Source organism: Symphalangus syndactylus, chromosome 7 (assembly GCF_028878055.3).
Source record: "Symphalangus syndactylus isolate Jambi chromosome 7, NHGRI_mSymSyn1-v2.1_pri, whole genome shotgun sequence".
NCBI classification, from domain to species: domain Eukaryota; kingdom Metazoa; phylum Chordata; class Mammalia; order Primates; family Hylobatidae; genus Symphalangus; species Symphalangus syndactylus.
Window position 1 is genome coordinate 35903000 of NC_072429.2, and position 18635 is coordinate 35921634.

Consider the following 18635-nt stretch of genomic DNA (forward strand, 5'->3'; position numbering starts at 1 on the left):
TTTTTAAAAGACCAGTTCATAGTGATAAAGGAATCAGTTTATCATGAGAACATAATCCTAAACACTTATGCACTTAATAGCAGAGATTCACCATACATGAAGCAGTAACTAATAAAACTTCAAAGGAAAAATCCACAATTACAGTTAGAAATTTTAATACATTCTCACTAATTGAGAGAATGAGAAGATAATTAGTAAGGTTATAGTAGGTAGATTTGAACAGCAAAATCAACCAATTTGACCTAGTTGACATTTGTAGAACATCCCACCCCAAAATGGTACAATACACATTTTTTTTTTTTTTTTGAGACAGAGTCTCGCTCTGTCGCCCGGGCTGGAGTGCAATGGCGCAATCTCGGCTCACTGCAAGCTCCGCCTCCCGGGTTCACGCCATTCTCCTGCCTCAGCCTCCGAGTAGCTGGGACTACAGGCGCTCGCCACCGCGCCCGGCTAATTTTTTGTATTTTTTAGTAGAGACAGGGTTTCACCGTGGTCTCGATCTCCTGACCTTGTGATCCGCCCGCCTCGGCCTCCCAAAGTGCTGGGATTACAAGCTTGAGCCACCGCGCCCGGCCTACAATACACATTTTTAAGTCCATGTAAAACATTTACCAAGACAGAGCAATAAATGTAAAAGGTAAGGTGATTCATTCTCATGTGATTCTAATTTAGTTCATTAGAACTCAATTACATTAGAAATAAGTAACATGAAAGTATCTGGAAAATACCAAATATATGGAAACTAAACACACTTCTAAATAACCCATTGGTCAAAGAATGAATCAAAATGGAAATGAAGCATTTTGAACTTAATGAAAATAAAAACACAACATATCAACATTTGTGAAATGTCACTAAAGTAGTTCTTAAAGAGAAATTTAAAGTGCTAAACGAATCCATTAGAAAAGAAGAAAAGTCTCAACCAATGAATCAGTTTCCACCTTAAGATAGGAGCAGGAAAAAATGAAATGCATTATAAACAACAGAATGATCTGTTCAAAGCATAAATTGAATAGAAAAAAAATACATCAAAATCTGGCTTTTTGAGAAGATAGATATGTCAGACTCAGGAAAAAGAGGACACAATTATTCAAATCAGAAATAAGAGAAGTGACATTACTACAGACTTTACAGACATCCAAAAAAATAATAAGGGAAGATTATGAACATCTTAATACCAATAAACTTGATAAGAGATGAAGTGGACAAATCCTTTGAAAGATACAAGCTACCACAGCTCACTTGAGAAGAAATAGATATTAACATAAATAGTCCTATATCAATTTTTAAAATTCAACTTGTAGTGTAAAACCTTATCAAATTCAGGATCATAGACCTTGACTGGTGAACTGCCTCAAACCAAACAATATTTAAAGAGGCAACAATTCGAATTCTAGACAAGCTTTTCCACAAAATTGAAGAGGAAGGGATAGTTCCCAATTCATTATATTAGGTCAGCATCACCATGATACAAAAACAGAAGATGTTATAAGAAAATAAAACTACAGACCAATATCCCTTATAAATATTGATGCAAAAGTCTAAAAAATAATGTCACATTATATAAAAAGGATAATACATCAAGACCCAAGTAGGTTTTCTCTCAGAAATGCAAGGTTACATTAACATTTGAAAATTAATCAATGTAATCACATTAGCAAACAAAAAGGGAAACCATATTATCTCAAAAGATGAAAAAAGTATTTGACAAAAATCATCTAAAAAGGAACTAACTTCTTCAACAGATAAAAAGGAAGTGAACAGATGACATGATTGTATATCTAGAAAACCCCATTGTCTCATCCCAAAATCTCCTTAAGCTGATTAGCAACTTCAGCAAAGTCTCAGGATACAAAATCAATGTACAAAAATCACAAGCATTCTTGTACACCAATCACAGACAAACAGAGAGCCAAATCATGAGTGAACTCCCATTCACAATTGCTTCAAAGAGAATAAAATACCTAGGAATCCAACTTACAAGGGATGTGAAGGACCTCTTCAAGGAGAACTACAAACCACTGCTCAATGAAATAAAAGAGGATACAAACAAATGGAAGAACATTCCATGCTCATGGGTTGGAAGAATCAATATCGTGAAAATGGCCATACTGCCCAAGGTAATTTATAGATTCAATGCCATCCCCATCAAGCTACCAATGACTTTCTTCACAGAATTGGAAAAAAATACTTTAAAGTTCATATGGAACCAAAAAAGAGCCTGCATTGCCAAGTCAATCCTAAGCCAAAAGAACAAAGCTGGAGGCATCACGCTACCTGACTTCAAACTATACTACAAGGCTGCAGTAACCAAAACAGCACGGTACTGGTACCACAACAGAGACATAGATCAATGGAACAGAACAGAGCCCTCAGAAATGATGCTGCATATCTACAACTATCTGATCTTTGACAAACCTGACAAAAACAAGAAATGGGGAAAGGATTCCCTATTTAATAAATGGTGCTGGGAAAACTGGCTAGCCATATGTAGAAAGCTGCAACTGGATCCCTTCCTTACACCTTATACAAAAATTAATTCCAGATGGATTAAAGACTTATATGTTAGACCTAAAACCATTAAAATCCTACAAGAAAACCTAGGCAATACCATTCAGGACATAGGCGTGGGCAAGGACTTCATGTCTAAAACACCAAAAGCAATGGCAACAAAAGCCAAAATTGACAAATGGGATCTAATTAAACTAAAGAGCTTCTGCACATCAAAAGAAACTACCATCAGAGTGAACAGGCAACCTACAGAATGGGAGAAAATTTTTGCAACCTACTCATCTGACAAAGGGCTAATATCCAGAATCTACAATGAACTCAAACAAATTTACAAGAAAAAAACAACCCCATCAAAAAGTGGGCAAAGGACATGAACAGACACTTCTCAAAAGAAGACATTTATGCAGCCAAAAAGCACATGAAAAAATGCTCATCATCACTGGCCATCAGAGAAATGCAAATCAAAACCACAGTGAGATACCGTCTCACCCCAGTTAGAATGGCCATCATTAAAAAAATCAGGAAACAACAGGTGCTGGAGAGGATGTGGAGAAATAGGAACACTTTTACACTATTGGTGGGACCGTAAACTAGTTCAACCATTGTGGAAGTCAGTGTGGCGATTCCTCAGGGATCTAGAACTAGAAATACCATTTGACCCAGCCATCCCATTACTGGGTATATACCCAAAGGACTATAAATCATGCTGCTATAAAGACACATGCACACGTATGTTTATTGCGGCACTATTCACAATAGCAAAGAGTTGGAACCAACCCAAATGTCCAACAACAATAGACTCGATTAAGAAAATGTGGCACATATACACCATGGAATACTATGCAGCCATAAAAAATGATGAGTTCATGTCCTTTGTAGGGACATGGATGAAACTGGAAAAGATCATTCTCAGTAAACTATCGCGAGGACAAAAAACCAAACACCGCATGTTCTCACTCATAGGTGGGAATTGAACAATGAGAACTCATGGACACAGGAAGGGGAACATCATACTCCGGGGACTGTTGTGGGGTTGGGGGAGGGGGGAGGGACAGCATCAGGAGATATACCTAATGCTAAATGACGAGTTAATGGGTGCAGGAAATCAACATGGCACATGTATACATATGTAACAAACCTGCATATTGTGCACATGTACCCTAAAACCTAAAGTATAATTAAAAAAAATAAATAAAAATTAAAAAAAGGAAGTGAAAACCCTACAGTTAATATCATATAGTGAAAGACTGAGTTTTTTTAAAAATAAAGAACAAAGCAAGGATGTCTTCTCTGTCATTTCTATTGATCAATATACTGGAGGTCTAAGGCAGTACAATAGCCAAAAAATGGCATTCAGTTTGGAAAAAAAGAAGTAAAACTCTATTTGCAGATGATATGCTCGTTGATATGGTTTGGCTGTGTCCCCACCCATATCTCATCTTGAATTGTAGCTCCCACAATTCCCACATGTTGTGGGAGGGACCTGGTGAGAGGTAATTGAATCATGGGAGCAGGTCATTCCTGTGCTATTCTTGTGATAAGTAAATAAGTCTCATGAGCTCTGATGGTTTTATAAAGGGGGAATTTCCCTGCACAAGTTCTCTCCTCTTGTCTGGCACCATGTGAGATGTGCTTTTCACCTTCTGCCATGATTGTGAGGCCTCCCCAGCCATGTGGAATTGTGAGTCCATTAAATCTCTTCCTTTTGTAAATAGCAGTCTTGGGCATGTCTTTGTCAGCAGCATGAAAATGAACTAATACAGTCGTGTATGTAAAAAATTTTAAATCTTGAAAAAATATACTAACAACTAATATTTGAGATTAGTAAGTTCTTAGGATATAAGGTCAATAGACAGAATTCCACAATAAACAATCAGAAATTGAAATTTGAAAACAATACTACCTGTAATAGCATTTAAATATGAAATATGAATAGACATAATAAAGTATGTGACAATTATAGAACATTGCTGAAAGAAATTTAGAAGGACCAAAATAGAGAAATAAATCTAGTTTATTGGTTGGAAGGCTCAATGTTATTAAGATATTAATTCTCCCCAAATTGGTCCATAGATTTAACACAATCTCTATCAAACTATCAGCCAATATTTTTTCTGTAAAATTCAATGAACTGCCTTAGCTGTCTCAGAGATTCTGGTATGTTGTATCTTTGTTTTCATTAGTTTCAAAGAACTTCTTAGTTTCTGCCATAATTTCATTATTTACCCCATAGTCATTCAGAACCATGTTAATTTTCATGGTTTTGAGTGATTTTCTTAGTCTTGACTCCTATTTTTATTATGCTGTGGTCTGAGAGGGTGTTTGGTATAATTTTGGTTCTTTTGCATTTGCCAAGGATTGTTTTATGTCAAATTATGTGGTCAGTTTTAGAGTGTGTGCCATGTGGCAATGAGAAGAATGTATATTCTGTTATTTTTGGGTGGAGAGTTCTGTAGAGGTCTATCAGATCCATTTGGTCCAATGTTGAGTTTGGATCCTAAATATCTTTGTTAATTTTCTGCCTCAATGATCTATCTAACAATATCAGTGGAGTGTTAAAGTCTCCCACTTTTATTATGTGGGAGTCTATGTCTCTTTGTAGGTCTCTAAGAACTTGCTTTTTTGTGTTGGTTGCATTTATATTTAGGATAGTTAGACCTTCTTGCTGAATTGAACCCTTTACCATTATGTAATGCCCTTCTTTGTCTTTTTAAATCTTTGCTGGCTTAAAGTCTGTTTTTTTTTTTTTTTTTTTTTTTTTTTTGTCTGAAATTAGAATTGCAATCCCTGCTTTTTTCTGGTTTTCATTTGCTTGGTAAATTTCCCTCCATCCCTTTTTTTTGAGACTACGGATGTCATTATGTGTGATATGCTCTTGAAGACAGCATACCATTGGGTCTTACTTTTTTATCCAGCTGGCCACTCAGTGCCTTTTAAGTGGGGGCACTTAGCCTATCTACATTCAAGGTTATTGTTGATGTGTGTCATTGTGCTCTTAGCTGGTTATTATGCTGGCTTGTTTGTGTGGTTGGTTTATAGTGTTACTGGTCTGTGTATTTAAGTGTGCTTTGGTGTTAGCTGGTAGAAGTCTTCCCTTTCTATACTTAGCACTCCTTTTAAGATCTCTTGTGAGGCAGGTCTAAATCTTTCCTGGCTTGTAAGGTTTCAGCTGAGAGGTCCACTGTTAGCCTGATGAAGTTTTCTTTGTAGGCGACCTGTCATTTCTCTCTAGCTGCCTTTAACATTCTTTTTTTATTATTATTTTGACCTTGAAAAACCTGACAATTATGGGTCTTGGTGATGATCTTCTTCTGCAGAATCTTGCAGGAGTTCTCTGTAGTTCCTGAATTTAATTTTTGGCCTCACTAGCAAGGTTGGGGAAGTTTTCATGGATGATAGCCTGAAATACATTTTCCAAGTTGTTTGCTTCCTCCCTTTGAGGAATGCCAATGATTCATAGATTTAGACTCTTTACATAACTCCATACTTCTTGGAGGTTTTGTTCATTCCTTTTAATTCTTTCCTATTTATTGTTGTCTGATTGTCTCATTTCAGAGAGCCAGTCTTCAAGTTCTGAGATTCTTTCCTCTGCTTGGTCTATTCTGTTGTTATTACTTGTGATTGCATTGTGAAATTCTTGTATTGTGTTATTCAGCTCTGTCAGATCCATTAAGTTCTGTTTTATACCAGCTATTTCATCCTTCCACTCCTGTATTGTTTTATTTTGATTCTTAGTTTTCTTGGATTGGGTTTTGTTGTTCTCTTGAATCTTTATGATCTTTGTTCCTGTCCATATTCTGAACTGCATTTCTGTCATTTCAGCTAGCTCAACCTAATTCAGAACTCTTGTGCAGTGTTAAGAGGGGAATTCATAGCACTAAATGCCCACATCAAAACATTAGAAAGATCTCAAATTAACAACCAAACATCACAATGGAAAAAATTAGAGAAGCAAGAACAAATCCACTCCAAAGCTATCAAAAGACAAGAAATAACCAAAATCAGAGCTAAACTGAAGGAAATCAAGACACAAAAAAATCATTCAAAAGATAATAAATCTGGGAGTTGGTTTTCTTGAAAAAATTGATAAGATAGGTCACTAGCTAGACTAATAAAGAAAAAAAGAGGAAACATCGAAATAAACACAATTAGAAATGATGAGGAGAATGTTACCCCTAACCTCACAGGAATAAGAATAACCATCAGAAACTACTATGAACATCTCTATTCACACAAACTAAAATATCCTAGAAGAGATGGGTAAATTCCTAGACATATACATGCTCTCAAGATTTAACCAGGAAAAAATTGATTTCCTGAACAGACCAATAATGAGCTCCGAAATTGAATCAGTAGTAAGTAAGCCTACCAACTAAAAAAAGACTAGGACCTCATGGATTCACAGGTGAATTCTACCATATGTACAATGAAGAGCTGGTACCATTCCTACTGAAACTATTCCAAAAAATTGAGGATGAGGGACTCCTCCCCAATTCATTCTATAAAAACAGCATCATTCTGATACCAAAACTTGGCAGGGACACAACAAAAAAAGAAAACTTTAGGCCAATATTGATAAACATTGATGCAAAAGTCCTCAACAAAATACTTGCAAACCAAATCCAGCAGCACATCAAAAAGCTAATACACCACGATCAAGTAGGCTTCATTCCTGGGATGTGAGTTTGCTTCAACATAAGCAAAGAGATAAATGTGATTCATCACATAAACGGAACTAAAGACAAAAGCCACATGATTATCTCAATAGATGAAGAAAATGCTTTCAATAAAATTCAACACCTTTTCATGTTAAAAGCTCTCCATAAAATAGATATTGAGGAAACATACCTCAAAGTACTAAGAGCCATCTATGACAAACACACAGCCAACATCATACTGCATGGGCAAAAGCTGGAGGCATTTTCCTTGAAAACTGGCACAAGACAGGATACACTCTCTGACCACTCTTCAACATAGTATTGGAAGCCCTAGCCAGAGCAATCAGGTGAAAGAAATAAAGAGCATCCAAAGAGGAAGGGAGGAAGTAAAACTATCTCTGTTTGCAGATAGCATGGTTCTATATCTAAAAAACCCCATAGTCTCAGCTCAAAAGCTTCTTTAGCTAATGAACAACTTTAGCAAGTTTCAGGATGCAAAATCAATTTACAGAAATCACCAGCATTCCTATACACCAACAACAGCCAAGCCAAGAGCCAAATCAGGAAGGCAATCCCTTTCACAATGGCCATAAAAATAATAAAATACCTAAGAATACAGCTAACCAGAGAGGTGAATGATCTCTACAAGGAGAATTACAAAACAGTGCTCAAAGAAGTCAGAGAAGATGCAAGCAAATGGAAAAACAACCCATGCTAATGGATAAAAATAATATCATTAAAATGGGGATACTTCCCAAACCAAATAACAGATTCAGTGCTATTCCTTTATTCCTACCTAATTACCAAGGATATTCTTCACAGAACTATTTTTAAAAATCAATTTTAAAATTCATATGGAAGCCAAAAAGATCTCAAGTAGCCAAGGCAATCCTACACAAAAAGAACAAAGCTGAAGGCATTGTTACCTGACTTCAAACTATACTACAGTGCTATAGTAACCAAAACGGTTTGTTACTAGTACAAAAACAGGCACATAGACCAATGGAACAGGATAGAGAGCCCCAAAATAAAGCTGCACACCTGGGACCATCTGATCTTCAACAAAGCTGACAAAAGCAATGGGAAAAAGACTCCCTATTCAATAAATGGTGCTGGGTTAATAAACTGGCTATCCATATGAAGAAGACTGAAGCTGGGCCCCTTTCTTACACCATATACAAAAATTAACCAAAATGGATTAAAGACTTAAATGCTAAACCCAAAACTGTAAAAATTCTGGAAGAAACCTAGGCAATACCATCTTGGATATGGGAACGGGCAAAGATTTAATGACAACGACACCAAAAGCAATCATGATGAACGTGACAGTTGACAAATGGGATCTAATTAAAGAGTTTCTGCACATCAAAAGAAACCACCAACGGAGTAAATAGATAACCTACAGGATGCAGAAAATATTTGCAAACTATGAGTCTGACAAGTCTAATATCCAACATCAATAAGGAACTTAAACAAATTTACAAGAGAAAAACAACCCCATTTAAAAAGTGGACAAAGGACATGAATGGACACTTCAAAATAAGACATACATGTGGCCAACAATCATATTTTTAAAAGCTAAATATCACTGATCATTAGAGAAGTGCAAATCAAAACCACAATGAGATAACATACCAGTTAAAATGGCTACTACTAAAAAGCCAAAAAATTACAAATGCTGGCAAGGTTGCGGAGAAAAAAGAACATTTATACACTGTTGGTGAAAGTGTAAATTAGTTCAACTATTGTGGAAAGCAGTATGGTGATTCTTCAAACAGCTAAAAGCAAAACTACCATTCAAACCAGCAATCCCATTACTGGGTATATACCCAGAGGAATATAAATCATTCTATTGTGAAGACATATGCATTCAAATGTTCACTGCAACTCTATTCACAATAGCAAAGACATGGAATCAACCCAAATGCCTATCAATGACAGATTGGATAAAGAAAATGTGGTACAGGGTGGAGCCAAGATGGCCAAATAGGAACAGCTCTGGTCTACAGCTCCCAGCGTGAGCGACGCAGAAGATGGGTGATTTCTGCATTTCCATCTGAGGTACCGGGTTCGTCTCACTAGGGAGTGCGTGGAGGACAGTCGGTGCAGCGCACCATGCGTGAGCCGAAGCAGGGTGAGGCATTGCCTCACTCGGAAAGCACAAGGGATGAGGGAGTTCCCTTTCCTAGTCAAAGAAAGGGGTCACAGACGGCACAGGGAAAATCGGGTCACTCCCACCCTAATACTGCGCTTTTCCAACGGGCTTGGAAAATGGCACACCAGGAGATTGTGTCCCGCACCTGGCGCGGAGGGTCCTATGCCCACAGAGTCTCCCTGATTGCTAGCACAGCCGTCTGAGATCAAATTGCAAGGCGGCAGTGAGGCTGGGGGAGGGGCGCCCGCCATTGCCCAGGCTTGCTTAAGTAAACAAAGCAGCCAGGAAGCTCGAACTGGGTGGAGCCCACCACAGCTCAAGGAGGCCTGCCTGCCTCTGTAGGCTCCACCTCTGGGGATAGGGCACAGACAAACAAAAAGTCAGCAGGAACCTCTGCAGACTTAAATGTCCCTGTCTGACAGCTTTGAAGAGAGTACTGGTTCTCCCAGCATGCAGCTGGAGATCTGAGAACGGGCAGACTGCCTCCTAAAGTGGGACCCTGACCCCCAAGCAGCCTAACTGGGAGGCACCCCCCAGTACGGACAGACTGACACCTCACTCGGCTGGATACTCCTCTGAGACAAAACTTCCAGAGGAACAATCAGACAGCTCAATTTGCGGTTCATGAAAATCTGCTGTTCTGCAGCCACTGCTGCTAACACCCAGCCAAAGGGGGTCTGGAGCGGACCTCTAGCAAACTCCAACAGACCTGCAGCTGAGGGTCCTGTCTGTTAGAAGGAAAACTAACAAACAGAAAAGACACCCACACCAAAAAACCATCTGTACATCAGAATCATCAAAGACCAAAAGCAGAAAAAACTACAAAGATGGGGAGAAAACAGAGCAGAAAAACTGGAAATTCTAAAAAGCAGAGCAACTCTCCTCCTCCAAAGGAATACAGTTCCTCACCAGCAAAGGAACAAAGCTGGATGGAGAATGACTTTGACGAGTTGAGAGAAGAAGGCTTCAGACGATCAAACTAATCTGAGCTACAGGAGGAAATTCAAACCAATGGCAAAGAAGTTAAAAACTTTGAAAAAAAATTAGACGAATGTTTAACTAAAATAACCAATGCAGAGAAGTGCTTAAAGGAGCTGATGGAGCTCAAAGCCAAGTTTCAAGAACTATGTGAAGACTGCAGAAGGCTCAGTAGCTGATGCGATCGACTGGAAGAAAGGGTATCAGTGACGGAAGATGAAATGAATGAAATGAAGAGAGAAGGGAAGTTTAGAGAAAAAAGAATAAAAAGAAACGAACAAACCCTCCAAGAAATATGGGACTATGTGAAAAGACCAAACCTACGTCTGATTGGTGTACCTGAAAGCGACGGGGAGAATGGAACCAAGTTGGAAAACACTCTGCAAGATATTATCCAGGAGAACTTCCCCAATCTAACAAGGCAGGCCAACATTCAGATACAGGAAATACAGAGAACACCACAAAGATACTCCTCGAGAAGAGCAACTCCAAGACACATAATTGTCAGATTCACCAAAGTTGAAATGAGGGAAAAAATGGTAAGGGCAGCCAGAGAGAAAGGTCAGGTTACCCACAAAGGGAAGCCCATCAGACTAACAGCTGATCTCTCAGCAGAAACTCTACAAGCCAGAAGAGAGTGGGGGCCGATATTCAACATTCTTAAAGAAAAGAATTTTCAACCTAGAATTTCATATCCAGCCAAACTAAGCTTCATAAGTGAAGGAGAAATAAAATACAGACAAGCAAATGCTGAGAGATTTTGTCACCACCAGGCCTGCCCTAAAAGAGCTCCTGAAGGAAGCACTAAACATGGAAAGGAACGACCGGTACCAGCCACTGCAAAAACATGCCAAATTGTAAAGACCATTGAGGCTAGGAAGAAACTGCATCAACTAACGAGCAAAATAACCAACTAACATCATAATGACAGGATCAAATTCACACATAACAATATTAACTTTAAATGTAAATGGGCTAAATGCTCCAATTAAAAGACACAGACTGGCAAATTGGATAAGGAGTCAAGACCCATCAGAGTGATATATTCAGGAAACCCATCTCACGTGCAGAGACACATATAGACTCAAAATAAAGGGATGGAGGAAGATCTACCAAGCAAATGGAAAACAAAGGCAGGGGTTGCAATCCTAGTCTCTGATAAAATAGACTTTAAACCAACAAAGATCAAAAGAGACAAAGAAGGCCATTACATAATGGTAAAGGGATCGATTCTACAAGAAGAGCTAACTATCCTGAATATATATGCACCCAACACAGGAGCACTCAGATTCATAAAGCAAGTCCTGAGTGACCTATAAAGGGACTTAAACTCCCACACAATAATAATGGGAGATTTTAACACCCCACTGTCAACATTAGACAGATCGACGAGACAGAAAGTTAACAAGGATATCAAGGGATTGAACTCAGCTCTGCACAAAGTGGACCTGATAGACATCTACAGAACTCTCCACCCCAAATCAACAGAATACACATTTTTTTCAGCACCACACCACACCTATTCCAAAATTGACCACATAGTTGGAAGTAAAGCTCTCCTCAGCAAATGTAAAAGAACAGAAATTATAACAAACTGTCTCTCAGATCACAGTGCAATCAAACTAGAACTCAGGATGAAGAAACTCACTCAAAACCGCTCAACTACATGGAAACTGAGCAACCTGCTCCTGAATGACTACTGGGTACATAATGAAATGAAGGCAGAAATAAAGATGTTCTTTGAAACCAATGAGAACAAAGACACAACATGCCAGAATCTCTGGGACACATTCAAAGCAGTGTGTAGAGGGAAATTTATAGCACTAAATGCCCACAAGAGAAAGCAGGAAAGATCCAAAATTGACACCCTAACATCACAATTAAAAGAATTAGAAAAGCAAGAGCAAGCACATTCAAAAGCTAGCAGAAGGCAAGAAATAACTAAAATCAGAGCAGAACTGAAGGAGATAGAGACACAAAAAACCCTTCAAAAAATTAATGAATCCAGGAGCTGGTTTTTTGAAAAGATCAACAAAATTGATAGACTGCTAGCAAGACTAATAAAGAAGAAAAGAGAGAAGAATCAAATAGATGCAATAAAAAATGATAAAGGGGATATCACCACTGATCCTACAGAAATACAATCTACCATCAGAGAATACTACAAACACCTCTATGCAAATAAACTAGAAAATCTAGAAGAAATGGATAAATTCCTCGACACATACACCCTCCCAAGACTAAACCAGGAAGAAGTTGAATCTCTGAATAGACCAATAACAGGCTCTGAAATTGTGGCAATAATCAATAGCTTACCAACCAAAAAGAGACCAGGACCTGATGGATTCACAGCCGAATTCTACCAGAGGTACAAGGAGGAACTGGTACCATCCCTTCTGAAACTATTCCAATCTATAGAAAAAGAGGGAATCCTCCCTAACACATTTTATGACACCAGCATCATCCTGATACCAAAGCCTGGCAGAGACACAACGAAAAAAGAGAATTTCAGACCAATATCCTTGATGAACATTGATGCAAAAATCCTCAATAAAATACTGGCAAACAGAATCCAGCAGCACATCAAAAAGCTTATCCACCATGATCAAGTGGGCTTCATCCCTGGGATGCAAGGCTGGTTCAACATACGCAAATCACATGTAATCCAGCATATAAACAGAACCAAAGACAAAAACCACATGATTATCTCAATAGATGCAGAAAAGGCCTTTGACAAAATTCAACAATCCTTCATGCTAAAAACTCTCAATAAATTAGGTATTGATGGGACGTATCTCAATATAATAAGAGCTATCTATGAGAAGCCCACAGCCAATATCATACTGAATGGGCAAAAACTGGAAGCATTCCCTTTGAAAACTGGCACAAGACAGGGATGCCCTCTCTCACCACTCCTATTCAACATATTGTTGGAAGTTCTGGCCAGGGCAATCAGGCAGGAGAAGGAAATAAAGGGTATTCAATTAGGAAAACAGGAAGTCAAACTGCCCCTGTTTGCAGATGACATGATTGTACATCTAGAAAACCCCATTGTCTCAGCCCAAAATCTCCTCAAGCTGATAAGCAACTTCGGCAAAGTCTCAGGATACAAAATCAATGTACAAAAATCACAAGCATTCTTGTACACCAATCACAGACAAACAGAGAGCCAAATCATGAGTGAACTCCCATTCATAATTGCTTCAAAGAGAATAAAATACCTAGGAATCCAACTTACAAGGGACGTGAAGGACCTCTTCAAGGAGAACTACAAACCACTGCTCAATGAAATAAAAGAGGATACAAACAAATGGAAGAACAATCCATGCTCATGGGTTGGAAGAATCAATATCATGAAAATGGCCATACTGCCCAAGGTAATTTATAGATTCAATGCCATCCCCATCAAGCTACCAATGACTTTCTTCACAGAATTGGAAAAAAATACTTTAAAGTTCATATGGAACCAAAAAAGAGCCCGCGTCGCCAAGTCAATCCTAAGCCAAAAGAACAAAACTGGAGGCATCACACTACCTGACTTCAAACTATACTACCAGGCTACAGTAACCAAAACACCATGGTACTGGTACCACAACAGAGACATAGATCAATGGAACAGAACAGAGCCTTCAGAAATAATGCCGCATATCTACAACTATCTGATCTTTGACAAACCTGACAAAAACAAGCAGTGGGAAAAGGATTCCCTATTTAATAAATGGTGCTGGGAAAACTGGCTAGCCATATGTAGAAAGCTGAAACTGGATCCCTTCCTTACACCTTATACAAAAATTAATTCAAGATGGATTAAAGACTTACATGTTAGACCTAAAACCATAAAAACCCTAGAAGAAAATCTAGGCAATACCATTCAGGACATAGGCATGGGCAAGGACTTCATGTCTAAAACACCAAAAGCAATGGCAACAAAAGCCAAAATTGACAAATGGGATCTAATTAAACTAAAGAGCTTCTGCACAGCAAAAGAAACTACCATCAGAGTGAACAGGCAACCTACAAAATGGGAGACAATTTTCGCAACCTACTCATCTGACAAAGGGCTAATATCCAGAATCTACAATGAAGTCAAACAAATTTACAAGGAAAAAACAAACAACCCCATCAAAAAGTGGGCGAAGGACATGAACAGACACTTCTCAAAAGAAGACATTTATGCAGCCAAAAAACACATGAAAAAATGCTCATCATCACTGGCCATCAGAGAAATGCAAATCAAAACCACAATGGGATACCATCTCACACCAGTTAGAATGGCCATCATTAAAAAGTCAGGAAACAACAGGTGCTGGAGAAGATGTGGAGAAATAGGAACACTTTTACACTGTTGGTGGGACTGTAAACTAGTCCAACCATTGTGAAAGTCAGTGTGGCGATTCCTCAGGGATCTAGAACTAGAAATACCATTTGACCCAGCCATCCCATTACTGGGTATATACCCAAAGGACTATAAATCATGCTGCTATAAAGACACATGCACATGTATGTTTATTGCGGCACTATTCACAATAGCAAAGACTTGGAACCAACCCATATGTCCAACAATGATAGACTGGATTAAGAAAATGTGGCACATATACACCATGGAATACTATGCAGCCATAAAAATGATGAGTTCATGTCCTTTGTAGGGACATGGATGAAACTGGAAACCATCATTCTCGGTAAACTATCACAAGGACAAAAAACCAAACACCGCATGTTCTTACTCATAGATGGGAATTGAACAATGAGAACACATGGACACAGGATGGGGAACATCACACACCGGGGACTATTGTGGGGTGGGGCGAGGAGGGAGGGACAGCATTAGGAGATATACCTAATGCTAAATGATGAGTTAATAGGTGTAGCACACCAACATGGCACATGTATACATATGTAACAAACCTGCACATTGTGCACACGTACCCTAAAACTTAAAGTATAATAATAATAAATAATAATAATTATGTTGGGTAATAAAAAAAGAATTGAATATGAAAAATGCAACCTACTTTATATTTTTAAATCATAGTTCAAATTATTCCCATGAGAACTTTGTCTCTTGAAAAAGGATCTTCATATTATTTAAAGTTATAAAGCAATAGCATTATTTGGAAACCTTTTTTAATATCTATAATATTTTCACTTCTCCTTTGTATCATTTCCACCTATATATGTAAGGTTACAGTCTCGCTTCTAATGGTTTCTATCACATATTTCTTGTCCAGGGTTATTGGATTATATGTACTTATTTACAAAAAGACAATGATTATGTCCTGTCTGCAGAATTTCAGAACATGGCACTCATCTATATAACATGTCATTGCAAAGGGTACCCATATCAAGCAGCAGGTGAATTTTCCAACCTCTTCAAAATACATCCCAAGGGTTGTTTTATTCTTTTCTTTTTTTTTTTTGAGTCAGAGTCTCACTCTGTCGCCCAGGCTAGGGTGCAGTGGCGCAATCTCGGCTCACTGCCAGCTCCGCCTCCCAGGTTCATGCCATTCTTCTGCCTCTGCCTTCCAAGTAGCTGAGACTACAGGTGCCCGCCACCACACCTGGCTAAATTTTTTGTATTTTTTTTAGTAGAGATAGGGTTTCATCATGTTAACCAGGATGATCTCGATCTTCTGACCTCATGATCCACCCGCCTCGGCCTCCCAAAGTGCTGGGATTACAGGTGTGAGCCACTACACCGACGCTGTTTTATTCTTATTTTTAGAGACAGAGTCTTGCTATATTGCCCAAGCTGGTCTACAACTACTGGGATAAGGTGATCTTCCTGCCTCAGCCTCCTAAGATGGTAGGACTAAGGTATGCATCACTAAGCCCCCTAATTGGTTTTTAGAGAAGTAGTCTCACTATGTTGCTCAGGCTGTTCTTGAACTCCTGCCTCAGCTTCTCAAAATGCTGGGATTATAGGCACAAGCCAGTGTGCCCAGCAAGAGCTTTTAAATCCTGTCTAAAATCAGAGTATGCCAGTGCTATGGAATAACCAAATATGCTGTTTTGTCCTCCTCTTCTCCCTAAATGTAGTTACTGTCACACCCTGCAGGTGTGCTATCTGCTACTTTTGAGATATTCCTTGTGTTTGCCATGGCCCTCAACAGTATGGCCAAAATACCTGCTACAGGAATTCCCAGACAGGACAGTGAAAATGACATGATCTTTCTCAGAAACTGAACTGCTGTGGACTGGAATCAGAGACTTAAAACACCATGGAGACTCAGAATCACAGAATCATGGAATCTTGGTGCTTAATGTGCAAGGGAGTCACAATATGATTTCTTTCTTTTACCTGAAGTTAAAAAGACATCCTTCTCTGGTGATGGAGAACATTTTACCTCATATATACCCTTAGTTTAGAAATGCAGTATATTTCAAATGGAGGACAAACATGTCAATATATGTTGGTTGCTGATATTTAAATAAAAATAATTATTATATATTCCTGGTGAATTTTCCTTATTACCAGTAAGCCTTTCCTTGTCATGAAGTCTACTTTGTCCGATATAAATATAACTGTACCAACCCTCTTTTAATTAGTGTATGAGTGATGTACTTTTTTCATCCTTTTATGTACAAAATTTCTAAATTCTTATAATTAAAATGTATGTCAAATATAAGCATATAGTTTCTTTAATGTCACTAATAATCTTTGCCATTTGTGTAGTAGTTTGTGCATTAACATTTAATGACAGTATGATGAATTTGGGTTTAAGTCTACTATCTTAACATCTTTTATTGACTTTTTCTGCCTGTTTTGTGTTCTTTCTAGTCTTGCTTTGAAGTGTACCAAATATTTTTTAGTATTCCATTTTTCTCTTAGCTTGTTAGTTATGCATTCTATTTATTCTCTTATGCTTACCCTAGAAATACAATGTGTAATTTATATCTTTTCAGCTGTAATAAAAATCAATACTTTTACCTCTTCCTGGTCAGATATAGAATCTTATCTCCATTTCCTTTCTCCAAGTTTATGTTTTATTGTTGTGTATTTTAGTTATTTTGATTTGCATGTACATATATGCATATAAACATATATAATGCATTTATATATGTAGACATTAAGTCCCATAAGATGTTATTATTTCATTAAAAACATATTACTTTAGCTTTACTAATATATTTGGCTTTTCTGTTGCCTTTATTTTCCCTGAATCTGAAAGTGTCCTTGTGAGATCATTTTGCTCCTGCCTTAAGAACACCCTGTAGTGTTTGCTTTAGTGTAGGTCTGCTGGTGATGAGTTCTTCAGTTTCTGGCTGTCTCTAAGTGTCTTCACATCACTTCCACATTTGAAGAATTTTGTTTTTATGAATTTAGGATTTTAGGTTTGAAGTGATTTTGTCTCCACAGTTTGAATGTATCATTCTATTGTCTCCTGGATTTCTTTAAGTTCAATGAGTTCTTAAGTTCTTATTGTTTTTCTCTTGGAGTGAATGTGGCTTTTCTTTTCCTCTGGTTCCTGTTAAGATTTGAGGCTGATCTGTTTCTTGTCCTCTCTACTATCTAGGGCATCCCTTCATCCAAAGCCTGGGGTCTTTACCACAGCCTCTCCTCCTCAGCAGGCTCTGAACTCCAGGTTTTGTCCCCTCTGTTCTGTGAGTCTGTTGCTAGCTCTGCTCAGATTTTCAGGCTCTCAACCATTGCTTGCAAAATTGAAAATCCTCACAGGTAAAAAGTAGCTTCAAATAGGAGACTCAGTTATTTTGGCTTATAACTCCTCTCCACCTGTAAACATTTCTTTTTTCTTTAATCAGCTTTTCTTAGTGGGAGGGTTAATGTCAAATAACAGCCCATCAGGCCGGACACAGTGGCTCACGCCTGTAATCCCAGAATTTTGGGAGGCTGGGCCAGGCAGATCAGCTGAGGCAGGAGTTCGAGAACAGCCTGGCCAACATGTGAAACCCCATCTCTACTAAAAATACAAAAATTAGTCAGGCATGGTGGTGGGTGCCTGTAATCCCAGCTACTTGGGAGGCTGAGGCAGGAGAATCGCTTGAACCTGGGAGGGGGAGGTTGCAGGGAGCTGAGATTGCATCATTGCACTCCAGCCTCGGTGACAAAAGTGGGACTCCACCTCAAAAAATAAATAAATAAATAAAAATAACAGCCCATCACTGAAGCAGATTAAAGTCCCAGTGTCCTTAAGGCTGAAATACAGCCTGAATTGGAGGCAACTGCTGGGCCAAAATGTGAATTATTTATTTAGGAAGGAGAGCTGGAGTTAGGCTTAGTTATGAAAGAGTTTGAAGTATTGAATATTGTGGGCAGAAGGAATGAGGAGAGAACCACACAGCAAGATCAAATCTGCTCTTGACTTTTAAAA

The 18635-nt window shown here is 38.4% G+C and overlaps 1 protein-coding gene across 6 annotated transcripts in view; it reads right to left on the bottom strand.

Moving 5' to 3' along the window:
• Positions 1-18635, bottom strand: part of IRGM (immunity related GTPase M) — an 85839-nt gene that overhangs the window by 9861 nt on the left and 57343 nt on the right. For 2 of the 6 annotated variants that reach the window (XR_010121679.1, XR_010121680.1), the window contains exon 1: positions 16430-16551. The exons of the other annotated variants lie outside the window; for them this stretch is intronic. The gene's annotated coding sequence lies outside the window, so the exon portion shown is untranslated. Of the gene's footprint in view, positions 1-16429; positions 16552-18635 lie in introns of those variants that run through there. 6 annotated transcript variants of the gene reach the window in all.